Below are 12844 nucleotides of genomic sequence, written 5' to 3'. Positions count from 1 at the left end.
AAAAAAAAACAAAAAAAACAAAAACAAAAAAAAACCCAAAAACAACCAACTAAACAAACAAACAAAAACCCACTGCAAAGTGTTTTCATGTTGCAAAACAGAGGTCAGAGATACACAAAAAGACTGGCTTTGGGGAACTTGAAAGACTGGTAAACTAAGTATGGCAGCACTTGTCTAATCCCAGCCCTTGAGGGGTGGAAGCAGGAGAATCAGTTCAAGGTTATCTCTACTACACAAGCCGAGGGTCAAAATGAACTAACTAGTTAACACTCTATTAATGATTAATAAAATATTAATAATTAATTAATAATTAAAAAGCAGAACGAGACAGCAAATATCCGTGGTGAAATCCTTTCTCATCCACCTTGGATCAAGGAAGAGATTGCAAAGAGCCTGTTTTCACCCAGGCTGTTTGTGCTGGTCTTCACGTGTAGTACCTCTCTCATTCACAAGAGGGCGGTGTGGGCACACCGCTCTTGGTTGGCAATTAGGGTGTTGGCCGGGATGGAAGTAACTAAGAAGCCCGGTTTCCTTCAGAGACAGTCTTCTTGCCAGACCCGCCTTTGTCTCCTCCTACCAATAACAAAGCTCGGAAGAAACCGTGGGCCTGGGGGGCAGGGAGTCACTCCCTGCTCAATACTATGAAGTATTGAAATGAGAAGCGTGGAGGTCGAAAGCTCCACCGGTCTCACAAAGGTATATATTGCCCATGGAGGCTTTCAAAGGCAGAATACTGACTTAGTAGGGTTTTTGTGGCTTGCTTTGTTTGAGTAGGGAGGGTCAAGACATGGGCTTCAAGTAAGCCAATCTAGCCTTGAGGTTAAATAGCCGAGGATGATCGTGATCTCCCCTCCACACACCCAGCCACACAGTAAGGCTTTCAGCCACACGATAGGCTTTACAAAAGATTCTTCAACGCTTGGGGTGTCCCACACCTTTAATCTCAGCACTCAGGAGGCAGAGACAGGTCAGATCTCTGAGTTCAAGACCAGCCTGGTCTACAGAGGGAGGTCCAGGACAGCCTGGGCTAAACAAAGAAACTCTGTCTCAAAAAACCAAAACGAAAGGAAACCAAAACAAAACAAAAAAGTGATGCCTGTAATTAGATAACATGAGGACTGAAGCAGGAGGACAGAGTTCCAGGCCAATCTAGCCTACATAGCAGAGCTGTCCCAAAACAACAACAAACAAAACAGCAGGCTGCGGGCAGAGCTCAGTTGGCAACCTGCATGCTTGCACACTGAAAGCTCCGGTTTCAATGCCCAGCACCACCTGAATAAGCCAGGGTGTGGTTAGACACACGTTTACATACAAACCCAAGCCCATCATTTCTCTTACTGTTTAGAGATTCTTCCTTTTTTCCAAGCTTCCTGTTAGGTTTGTCACCAGACCCATCGGCTCACACATGGCAGCCAGACGGACGTAAAAGACTGTTCACTCCCACGTTTCTCAGGTCATGCCCATGCATACCAGGATCAGATTCACTTGGGTGCTTGTTGAAGGGCAGACCAGGTTCCAAGCCTAGAATCACTGAGAGGAGAGGTTGAAACACCACACTGTTTAAATGGGGACCCCTCCTCCACTCTACTCCCATGGCTAACCACGAAGGTGAAACTGAGTTCTTGTTTGGTTCAGCATCAAATTGTTTAAGAAGAAACAAGAAACAAAAGTTAAGTGATTTGCCCAAGATTACCCAGCAAGTCGGCTGCAGCCCTGTGACATAAATCAAGACCCTGACTCCTGACTCCACATCATTACATTTTTGCTCTAATTTTTTGGCTTTTTTTTTGTTTTGTTTTGTTTTTTTGGTTTTTCCGAGACAGGGTTTCTCTGTGTAGCCATGGCTGTGTCCTGGACCTCACTCTGTAGACCAAGCTGGCTCTACTCAGAGATCTGCCTGACTTTCCTTCCCGAGTTCTGGGATTAAAGGCAAGGACCACCGCCTGTCTGCTTTACATTTCTTTGTTCTTTTCTTTTTGTTTTTTGTTTGTTTGGTTTTTTGTTTGTTTGTTTGTTTGTTTTTTCGAGACAGGATTTCTCTGTATAGCCCTGGCTGTCCTGGAACTCACTCTGTAGACCAGGCTGGCCTGGAACTCAGAAATCCACCTGCCTCTGCCTCCCAAGTGCTGGGATTAAAGGCATGTGCCACTACCGCCTGGCTCTGCTCTACATTTCTGATACTTCATGGAGTTTGCAAAGTATTTGGTTGTAAGAGGATTTGTCTAAAAGAAAAAGAATCATTATTATTTATAATTATTATAACGTTAATCTGGACTGTCATTTGTACACTATCATTTCTTTTTAAAAAAAACATTTATTTTTATTTATTTTATGTGTATGAGTACATTGCGAGCGTAATTCATTGTAGCGTCTGAACAGAAGAGGGTGTCAGATCTCATTACGGGTGGTTGTGAGCCACCATGTGGTTGCTAGGATCCGAACTCAGGACCTTTGGAAGAGCAGTCAGTGCTCTTACCCGCTGAGCCATCTCACCAGCCCCCACACTATCGTTTCTAATGTTCAGATAACCACAGAAGTTCCACCATTAGGGGTTGGAGAGATGGCTTTGTGGTTAAGGATACCGGTTTCTCTGCCGGAGGACCCAGGTTCAGTTCCCAGAACCCTTGTAGCAGCTGACAACTGCTTGTATCTCCAGTACCAGGGGAATCAGATGCCCCTTCTGGTTTCTGTGGGCACTGTATGTCCACAGCAGACAGACATATGTGAAGGCAAAATGCCACATACATGAAGTAAAATAAAAACAAAGGCAGGATGGAACTCCCTTTATACTTCATTTTTAAAAAATCTAAAGGCAATGACAAAGGACGTATAGGGGTTTTTAAAGATTTATTTTATTATCTTATGTGTATGAGTATTTTGCCTGCATGTATGTATATGTCCCGAGTATGTGCCTGGTATCGCCCTGGTCTGAAGAGGTATCAGATCACTTAGGACTGGGGTTACAGACATTTGTGAGCCATCATGTGGGCACTGGGAATTGAACCTGAGTCCTCTGTAAGAAGCAACAAGTGCTTTTAACCATGGAGCCAACTTTGCAGCCTTAACATAGAGTTTCTGATGAAACATTTCTTTTTTTCTTTTTTCTTTCTTTCTTTTTTTTTTTTTTTTTTTTTTTTTTTTTTTTTTTTTTTTTTGGTTTTTTTGTTTTTGTTTTTGTTTTGTTTTTGTTTTTGCTTTGTTTTTCGAGACAGGGTTTCTCTGTGTAGCCCTGGCTGTCCTGGAACTCACTCTGTAGACCAGGCTGGCCTCGAACTCAGAAATCCACCCGTCTCTGCCTCCCAAGTGCTGGGATTAAAGGCATGTGCCACCACTGACAGGCTGGATTTTTATCTATATGTATTTCGTGCATCTACGTAAATGTTAGATGTGTTTCTTAATTGCTCTCCATCTTATTTACTGAGGCAGGATCCCTTTTTAAACTTTTTATTTCTATTTTATGCATATGGGTGTTTGATTGAGTGTATATATATGCAGTGTCCAAGGAGGCCAGAAGAAAGTGGAGTTATAGCTGGTCGTGAGCTGTCTTGGAGACACTGGGTATTGAACCCGGGTCCTGTAGAAAAGCAGTCAGTGTTCTTAATGATTGAACTATCTCTCCAGCTCTGAGGTAGAATCTCTTGAGAAGACCGGGGTTCAGAGAGTCAGCCAGTCTAGATAATCATTGTGCCCAAGGGTTCTGCTGTCTCAGCCTCTGCAGCTCTGGGATTACAGGCGGTCACACTGGCAGGCTTTTATGTGGGCTCTGAGGATCAATCCAAGCTCCAGTCTTCACATTCACAAGGCAAGCACTTTATCTTAATTAATGTTTAAAAATTATTTTTAATTAATCAACTCTATGTATGTGTGTTAACACTCACACAGTGGTCAGAGGACAACAAACAAGAATTGGTCCTCTCCTTCCACCATGTTGGTTCTGGAATTGCAGTTAGGTCTGTCAAGCATGGCACCAAGTTCCCCTACCCATTGAAATATAGTTCAGTAGTCAGTGGCAGTGCATTCTTAGTTTGCACTGGCTTTGAGCTTGAGTGTCACCACCAAACTTTAGCCACACTGCTCAGATTCCAATGGTAATTTTTCAACTGTTCATTATTGTTGTCATGCCCCCGTTTCCCCATCTGTAAAATGGGCATTATAGTAATGCTTGCCTCCTAGGGTTAGTGTAATAACTAGATGAGGTTAAAAGGGCTGGAAGTATAGCTTAATGATATGGAGCTAGCCCAGATATGTGAGATGCTGAGTCCAGCCAATTGTTAAAACTCTCAAGGGGGGGTGTGAGCAGGTAGCATCTACCCTCTTTCTCTTAAAGTGCCAGTGACAAGTTGAGGCATGATTCCACCGAAGTTTATTCTGAAGAATCAGTGATTTATTGGGAATCCTTACAGAGCATAGGTTTGGGGTTACTGACTGGGGTGTAGATGCTCCTCCTGTACCCAACAGGCCATACTTAAAAAGCCTTTACTGAGCAGGGCTGAGGGTTTCCTTACAGCCACACAGATGGAGGCCTTGTCCCATAGTCTTTCTGGCCTATACAGTATCAGCCTCTCCCAGAGGCCGTCTGCAATTAAGGCAGAGTTTTGTATAACAGGCTGGAGGCTTGGGGATGTAAATAGTCAACAAGTCCAGCTGGCAAATCCTTTTACAAAGGGGGCACAACTGAAATCCCCAAGATGGCGGTTGCTAGGCCAGGAGGACAGTCAGTCACAACACTAACACATACACACTAACACACATACACACACACACACACACACACACACACACCCCACACCAGGAGTACAGAGAGGGTCAACTGATCAATTAGATCTGTTCCTATGGTAAGCATAGGTATGTGCTGTTATTTATTTTTTTGGAGCAAGAATGAGGATTTGTCAAAAATCAAGCAAGCAGCTATTTTGAGTGTGTGTGTGTGTGAAAGCTTTGGAGCTGTTCTGGAAATAGCTCCAGAGACTTCCTCTTTGTAGAAGGACCTATTGCTGCCGGCCCTTTCACCCTTCTGCTGTTCTGTGATTTTTTTTTTCCCCTTCGCTGTATATTTCTTTCTATGGCACCTACAGATACTAAGGACTTGACCAGGCTGGCGGTAAGGGGAGATTCAAAAGGTATGCAGGGCAAGATTAGTTACATGGAACTGAAATATGCTCTGAGTCTTTGAACATTTATTAAATGAGCCCATGTATTCTTAGTGCCTGCGAGCTGCTCTTCATGACCACCGTCTGGTTAGAAGTTGGTTAACTCACTTCTCCTCGAATCAACAGCATGTTTGGAAGCTTGAAAATGGAATCCAAAGATTAAAATTTCAAATAGAGTGTTGGACTTCAGGGCTACAAGAATTTCAAAATAAAAGGATATCATGAATATCAGTTTGGATTAGGCTTGGCATTAACAGAACACTCATAAGAACCCTTATAAAAGTCTGAAGTGTACTGCTTTCTCTTAGAAAATTCTCAAAGCAGGTGGTCCTGAGCTAATTGGACACTGAGCCAGGAAAGCCACCTTTTTCTCCAGGAAGGCTGTGGATTCATTTGTAGGTAGTGTACTGGCTGGCTTTGTGTCAACTTGACACAAGCTGGAGTTATCACAGAGAAAGGAGTTTCAGGTGAGGAAATGCCTTCATGAGATCCATCTGTAAGGCATTTTCTCAATTAGTGATGGGGGGGGGCATTGTGGGTGGTGCCATCCCTGAGCTGGGAGTCTTGGGCTCTATAAGAAAGCAAGCTGAGCAAGCCAGGGGAAGCAAGCCAGTGAGGAACATCCCTCCATGACCTCTGCATCAGCTCCTGCTTCCTGACCTGCTTGGAGTTCCAGTCCTGACTTCCTTTGGTGATGAACAGCAATGTGGAAGTAAGCTGAATAAACCCTTTCCTCCCCAACTTGCTTCTTGGTCATGATGTTTGTGCAGAAATAGAAACCCTGACTAAGACAGTTAGTATTGGCTAAGCAAAACAATAGTGATGAGGTTAGACCATTCTTACTGTCACAGGCAGTGGGTGACTACAAGGAAACAGTATCCATTGAACATGACAGAGCCATTGCACACAGGAACTCATAGTAGCTGTGACTGTATGCATGGGTTCTGCACAAGATCAAGCCAGACAAAATCCCAGCATGGGTGGGAAAGAGGCTCCTGAAGTCCACTGCTCAGAGGAGCTGTTGGCAATAGATGGCTGCTGGGGGAGGGAGAGTGGGTTTTCTTTAGAGATACAGCCTGGGGGTGGGGCAAAGAGGGAGGCACTGGAGAGATGGCTCAGTGGTTAAGAGCACTGGCTGCTCTTCCAGAGATCCTGAGTTCAATTCCCAGCAACCACATGATGGCTCCCAAACATCTTTAATGGAATGGAATCTGATGCCCTCTTCTGGTGTGTCTGAAGACAGCAGAAAACTCATATACATAAAATAAATAAATTGAGAGAGAGAGAGAGAGAGAGAGAGAGAGAGAGAGAGAGAGAGAGAGAGAAAGAGCCTATTTTAGCTGTTTTGTTTTTGTTTTTGTTTTTGTTTTTTCTGGTTTTTCGAGAAAGGGTTTCTCTGTGTAGCCCTGGCTGTCCTGGTACTCACTCTGTAGACCAGGATGGCCTGGAACTCAGAAATCTGCCTGCCTCTGCCTCCCAAGTGCTGGGACTAAAGGAGTGCTCCACCACTACCCCCTTAGCTGACTTTTTATTGCTGTGGTAAAACACCATGACCAAAACTTAAGTGGGGAGATTCACTTAGCTTACATCTCCTGGATCACAACACATTGAGGAAATCCAAAGCAGGACCTTGGAGGCAGGAACAGAAATAGCAATGGTGTTTAATGCCCTGATCTCTATCGTTTGCCCAGTTTGCTTTCTTCTACAGCCCAGGAGCACCTGCCCAGGGGTGGCACCACCCACAGTGAATGATATTAATCAGACATTAATCAAAATGCTCCCACAGACTTAGCTATTGGCTAATCTGATAATGGCATTTTCTCACCTAGGTCCCTGTCTCCAGATGACTCTAACTTTTGTCAAGTTGACAAAACACAACAAACCAAGCAGCAAGAGGCCCTGGGAGACAGCTCACACTCCAGCTGATGGTCCTGTACCTGTGGTCATACAGACTGCACCAAGTGGATTCAGTGGGATTTTTAAAAAGCCATGGTGAACCAGACAGTAGTGACATGCACCTTTAATTCCAGAACTTGGGAGGCAGAGGCAGGCGGATTTCTGAGTTCGAGGCCAGCCTGCTCTATAGAGTGAGTTCCAGGACAGCCAGGGCTACACAGAGAAACCCTGTCTCGGGGGAAAAAAAAAAAGACTAATATCCACCTACAAGTGAGTATGTGCCATGCTTGTCTTTCTGGATCTGGGCTACCTCACTCGGAATGATCTTTTCTAATTCCATCCATTTGCCTACAAAGTACCATTGTTCTTAATGGCCGAGTAATACTCCATTGTGTAAATGTACCACATTTTATTTATCCATTCTTCAGTTGATTTTTTTTTTTCCTGGCTGTCCTGGAACTAACTCTGTAGACAAAGCTGGCCTGGAATTCACAGAGATCCACCTGCCTCTGCCTTCCCAAGTGCTGGGTATTAAAGGCATGTGCCACCACCATCTGGCTCAGTTGAATTATTTTAATTAATTTTTAATTATTTTATTAATTAAATATTAATAACCAAAATTATTTTAATTATTATTTTAGTTGTTATTTTATGTGTGTGGGTGTTTTGCCTGCATCTGTCTACTTGTGTACCACATGCATTCAGTGCTCATGGAGGCCAGAAGAGAGCGCTGGACACCCTGGACTGGTGTTACAAGTTGTTAACAGCTGGTGCACTTAGCCAGCAAGCTCCCTCTCTCCAGTCCCTCTTTGTTTTTCATTTAAGGCTGAAAAGGTAAGGTCAATATCAGTTAAAATTTAGTGGAAGTCTTCCTACACAAGTTCACACATGTCTCTATTATATCCACAGATGTTGTTCTGCTATGGAAGCCTCTATTCCATGTGTGTGTTTGTGTGTGTGTGTGTTTTGTTTCTTGAGACAGTAGCCTTGGCTGTCCTGAATCTCACTCTAGAGCAAGCTGGCCTCTAACTCACAGAGATCGACTTGCCTATGCCTCCTGAGTGCTGGGACGATGGACATGCAGCACCACTGCTGGGCTCAACTCATCATCTTTACTGGCAGCAGTCATGCTTCCTTCCCAGGAGCAAAGAAGCAGATATGCCGGATATCTTTTTTTAAGATTTATTTTTATTTACATGTGGGAGTGGTTTTTCTGCATGTATGCATATGCACCATGTGTGTGCCTTAGAGGCCAGAAGAGGGCACCCATCCCTCGGAATTGCAGTTACAGATGCTTGTGAGCTGCCACTGCTAAGGAACTGAACCCCGGGTTCTCTGCAAGGGCACCAAGGGCTCGGAACTGCTGCATGGTCTCTCCAACCCTGCTAGAAGTCTTTTGAAGATTTCTTAGCTGGAGTGGTGGCTCACACCTGTAATCCCAGTACTCAGGAGACTAACACTGGAAACTCACCAAGTTCTAGTGACACATGAATTCCCAGGCACCCTGGGCTATTAGGTGAGATACTTTGTTTAAAAAAAAAAAAAAAAAAAAGCTGAGGGGCTGTAGTGATGGCTCAGAGGTTAAGAGCACTGGCTGATTTTCTAGAGGACCTAGGGTGGTAGCCAGAGGAAAGCTCATTAGCAGGGCCACACACAAATGCTCATCACTCTCTGGCTCCAGAAGACCTAGGTTCAATTCCAAACACCCACTTGGTAGTTCTATCTCTAAGTCAAGTTCCAGTGAATCTGGTGCCCTCTTCTGGCATCCATGGGTACTACACACATGTGGTAAGCAGACTTATATGGAAAATAAAATAAAAATATATAAAATAAAAGAAAAACTTAAAAATGAATAGAATGCAGAAGGTTTCCGTACACTGTTATAGATATTTCCACTTACATTCTAGTAGTTAGAATTTAGGCTATCTTGTTATGAGGGATTTGGGAAATGTAGTCTTTATGTTTAACCATATCCTAACTATTCTATTAGTGTGCTATATTAGAACATTACGGGCTGGTGAGATGGCTCAGCGGGGAAGAGCACGGACTGTTCTTCAGAAGGTCATGAGTTCAAATCCCAGCAACCACATGGTGGCTCACAACCACCCGTAATGAGATCTGACACCCTCTTCTGGTGCATCTGAAGACAGCTACAGTGTACTTACATATAATAAATAAATAAATCTTAAAAAAAAAAGAACATTACATCAGGAAACTAGTAACTCCCACCACAAGATCATAGGGAATTAACACAGCAAAATCAATGTTTTAATTAGAACATAAATGAAAAAGACTACTTTTAGATCGTGTTGATAATAAAGAGATCTGAAGAAAAAATCCATTTGCCAAAAGGAACATTGCTTAACCTGAACCCTTGGAAACACTCACTTGTAGGAAAGACACAGGCATGGGCAAGACCCATCTACAAGCTATCCAGAAGAAAGAAAATCTCCATCCTTGATCCTGGCAAAGCTGTTTGACCCGTAAGGTGGGAAGGGGGAGGGAGAGGGGGTTGTTGCAGGCCCCGTGGTTACTTTCTTTGTTCTTTCATGATGGTTTGAATAGGCACAGCTCTCCCTTAGACTCATACATTTGAATGCCTGGGCATTCACTTGAAGGAAGTGGCACTATTAGAAGTTGTGGCTTTGTTGGAGAAAGTGTATCACTGTGGAGGAGAGGCCTTTGATGAGGTCTCCTATGCTCAAACTACACCCAGCATGGGACACAGTCTCCTTTGGCTGCCTCCAGATCAAGACATAGAACTCTCCACTCTGTCTCCAGCACCATGTCTGCCTGCAAGCCCCCATGCTTCTTTCTCTCTGTGACAATAATGGACTAAACCTCTGAAAGTATAAGCTAGCCCCAATTAAAATGTTTTCCTTTAGAAGAGTGGCTGTGGTCATGACGTCTCTTCATAGCAGTGAGACCCTAACTAATGCACTCCGTGTGCGTGGCCTCTGTTAGATGCCTCTTATCCTGAATGTTCACTTCATTGGCCTCCTCTGCTGTCTTCCTGACATTCTGTGGTTACAGACCAACAGGAAAGAAAGTGTGGCTGAGGGAGATGGACTGACCCTGAGGCTGGTGCAATTATCACAATCAGCAAGTCGGCCACCTGGCGTTACCCTCGGGGGTCCTGCTCTGGTTCTGATGAGTCAGTCCTTCCTCTGGGGATTGCCAATAGATGGGACTTTGTCCTTCAGAGCACAAGGCCTGGTCCTGGATAGTGGCAATTGTTCTGAGGGAGTGTCTCTTCATTATCTGGCAGTTGGCTATGAGAACAAGCTGAGAATGAATTTAGCCTTGGCTACATTTCGATGTATTGTAATTCTTCAAGAACATGCAGAAGAAAATGTGAGAGTCCTGAAGATAAGTTTTGCTACTGCCAAACTACCTTCCTGCACATGCGCGTGCGTGCGCGCGCGCACACACACACACACACACACACACACACACACTCACACACAGAGGAAGTGCTCTAGATCAAACCTTGGGACTCATGCGAAATAGGCAGACTGGCAAGCACTATACACATGGGCTGCGCCCCCAGCCTCTGAAGCAGCTCACTTATGAGAGGACATAGTGAGAGCACTTCGTTTGCTTTGCAGTTTGGTGCTAATAGAGAAGCTGCCTTCTCTGGTTGGTCATGATTTGGTGACAGCAGGTGGCATGCGGAGCTGAACATAAAGCAATGAAATGGTGGTCATCAAAGCTCTCACTTGCCTGTAACCTCTGATCCCAACTTTTGGGTTTGGTTTGGTGTGGCCGTTGACCTGTTTTTTGAGATGTAGCATTACTCTGTAGCTCAGGCAGGGCTGGAACTCACTTGAAGTCCATGTTGGCTTCAAGCTCACAGAAATCCTTCTGCCTCAGCCTCCCACATGTCCAGACTGTGTGTATGTGTCTCTCTGTGGTATATTTGTGATTGCATGTGTTTGCACATGTCTGCATGAATGTGTGAAGGTAATTTCCTCAATCACTCTTCGCCTTATTTTTCAGGATAAGGTCTTTCTCTGAGCTTGGAGCCCAGTGATTTGTTTGACTAGCTGACTGTGTCCTCCATGAGCGTGTCCATATCTTGCCCCCCCCTACCACCACCACCACCACCAGAGTTACAGACATACACCACAATGCCCAGCGTTATATGTGGGCTGGAATCGGAACTTAAGTCCTTGTGTTTGTGTGGCAGGTACTTGCCTCTAAAATGTTTCATTCAGCAGAACACTCTGTGCCTGCCCAATGTCAGATAAAGAGTTTGCAGTGTTCGAAGGGCATTTGAAGCCCATTTTAATCCTCTGGGAACTTTCAAGTTCCATGCAATGTACTCTTTTCTTCCCATTGTGAAAATAACTGTTTAAGGATTATAAGCAGAACTCATGCTTGTAGAACTAAAATACACACACAGGAAAATAGCAAGAAGGAACCCCCCTCCCCCACCGGCCCAGTCTCCCTAAATTCAATTACTCAGAGGCAATCACTATGAACTCGTGGGTGTGCTCTGTCTAGCTAGTGCTATTTGTTTAGATGCACTCAAGTGTAATGAGGGGGATAGAACTGAAATTATCAGAACACCAGTGGGCAAGCCCAGCACTCCTCTGTGTGTAGTAGTATCTAAATATAGTTTCTTTCTGCGGGAAAAAAAGGTAATGTGTGTGTGTGTGCGCGCGCGCGCGTGCGCGCGCGTGCGCTGAATTGTCTAAATAGTGACGAGTGTCTAAATCTCACTTCATCTTAGTGTTTACTGATAAACACTAAGTAAAACTCAACACAACACAGGGGATACCCAGATGCAGATCCCTGGGGTGCCCCATTTTATTGGCATTAAAGATGGGCTATTGGTGAAGATGGCGTGTCACCTATAACTACCTTGCTTTAGTGGTGGTATGCTACTAAGAAGTTGTCTTTCTCTCATTCTGAAGGCATCTCTCCTTCAAGGAAACCAGTGCTTCTAGGGTCTTCTGCACTTCTCTCACTGTATTCCCCTCAAAGAACAACCTACAATCCTTATTTTATACAGAATATACAGAAATGTTGACACCTTTCACATTTTTTAGTCCTAAGGGTTTTAACACATGTACAGATTCCTGTAAGAACCTCCCCCCAGACATCAGGACAGTGGTGGCGCACACCTTTGATCCTAGCACTTGGGAGGCAGAGGCAGGCAGATTTCTGAGTTCAAGGCCAGCCTGGTCTACAGAGTGAGTTCTAGGACAGACAGGGCTACATACAAAACAGAAGAAGAAAGAAAGCCTATCTTGAAAAACAGAAACAAACAACAAACAAAAAAGTATCTTTCTAGTCATAGTGCAAAATGCCTCACCTCCATAAGCCAGAAAGCCTAGGAGCCCGTAGCTGGCAACCCTATCTGGTTTGGGGTTATCCGCACTCCCCCCTTCTAATAATCCTTTTACCTGTGTGTACAATGCAAACATGGCTCTCTTGGAACAATGTGCCTAACAATGTTGGAGCCCTGCCTGCATTGGGCTACACATATTCCCTCTCTGAACAATAGTGTATGCTTCTCTATCACTAATAAGAACCATTGTTAGAGAGTTTCTATTCAAATACATTCCTACTACATCCAGATCTGAAGAATAGAAAGGCTTGTCTGGCCTGAACTGATTTGGGGTGCAAGCTCAGTAAGGCAAAGCTGCGTCTTCAAAGTGAATTTTTGGGGAGAATTCCTTACTTGCCCATCTCCTGCCTATGCATATTGGGAGGGCATATGTTAAAGTCAGACATACTAAGGGAATGGCATGAGTAGTAGAGACATTATTACATAATCTACTCTATCAGGG

This window comes from Mastomys coucha, unplaced genomic scaffold (genome assembly GCF_008632895.1).
Source record: "Mastomys coucha isolate ucsf_1 unplaced genomic scaffold, UCSF_Mcou_1 pScaffold20, whole genome shotgun sequence".
NCBI classification, from domain to species: Eukaryota; Metazoa; Chordata; class Mammalia; order Rodentia; family Muridae; genus Mastomys; species Mastomys coucha.
The sequence above is the reverse complement of the archived record's forward strand: the minus strand, read 5'-3'. Positions refer to the sequence as shown.